This window comes from Echinops telfairi, unplaced genomic scaffold (assembly GCF_000313985.2).
Source record: "Echinops telfairi isolate 266 unplaced genomic scaffold, ASM31398v2 ScPeMD7_7459;HRSCAF=8497, whole genome shotgun sequence".
NCBI classification, from domain to species: Eukaryota; Metazoa; Chordata; class Mammalia; order Afrosoricida; family Tenrecidae; genus Echinops; species Echinops telfairi.
The window spans coordinates 6,129,846-6,131,034 of NW_022111359.1; the positions used below are offsets into that span (position 1 = coordinate 6,129,846).

Below are 1,189 nucleotides of genomic sequence, written 5' to 3' on the forward strand. Positions count from 1 at the left end.
TACTGCACCCTGACGGCTTAGTCCTTGTGACCCTTCTGTGAGGGGGTGTCCAGTTGTCAGAACATTTTCTCCTCCTAGTCATTGTTGCTAGCTCCCCGTCCCTGCACACACACCCCATCCTCACCTGCCGGGCTCCTGTCCAGCTGGTGTCTCTCAAGATCGACCTGACCCGGGTTTCAGGTAGAGAAACTCACATAAGAGACAAACAGAAGTCCAACAACGAGCACAAAACCCCGCACATCGAGAGAGAGTGGACAATACTACACACGGAAGCAAAGGGAGATGAGATGATAGTGTGATATTTCAGCCGGACGGCCTCTGCCACCGTGGACTGTCCACTGCTCTCTGTGTGACAGCGTGGCTGCTCTCCTCCTTTGACCATGGTCAGGAGGGATATCTACTAGAGCTTGAGTTCACGTGGGGACCCCGCAAGTGGATTTGGGGCCTCCACTCCCATCCACAGTCTCTTGCAAACTGGATATTCAGAAGTTAACCTCTGACGCCGCCACCACTAGCCCCCTTCAGACTCGGAGTGTATTAGTCACACTCCTTGGATCCCACGGGCTGGTGTGGGTCTTCTCTGTGAACTTCTGAATACCAAGGAGATTTCTTATGCAAAACCAAACCCAAAGCAGACTGAACTCCATTGAGCAGACTCTGACTCCGGGGGCTCTGCAGGCCAAAGTAGATCTGCCCCACGGGGGTCTCCTCTCTCTCTCTCTCCATCAGGAATTAGGTAAAGTTTTCCGGAGCAGAGAGAGTCACCCGCTGAGCATTCAGCAATTGGCACACATTCGGTTTCAGCTCATACATGACCATCCCCTCAACGCGACCATCTCTCACCCCACTTCCTCTCTTATTTCCTGGTTTGATCCCTCCCCCACCCCCACCCCAACCCCCAACCCTCTGTGTATTTTGCCCTTGGATAATTGCTGGCTTTCTGTCCTTAAACGGTTGACTGTTGTAACACTGGAAGGAGTTCAGCTCTGGACCGGAAGGGTGACTAAGAAGGGCCATTGTCTTGCGGGTCCACCGGCCGGCTCGCTCTTAGGATTCTGGGGGTTCATCCCACAGGTTTCTCCCACTCCATGCGGGACCTTCTAGGGCAGTGGTGCTCAACCTTCCTAAGGCCGCGACCCTTTCATACAGTTCCTCATGTGGTGGTGACCCCCGCTCCCCCACCATAAAA

General features: G+C 54.0%; 1 protein-coding gene across 1 annotated transcript in view; it reads left to right on the plus strand.

The window, feature by feature from the left end:
- Positions 1 to 1,189, plus strand: part of CATSPERD (cation channel sperm associated auxiliary subunit delta) — a 69,301-nt gene that overhangs the window by 18,580 nt on the left and 49,532 nt on the right. The window lies entirely within an intron of this gene.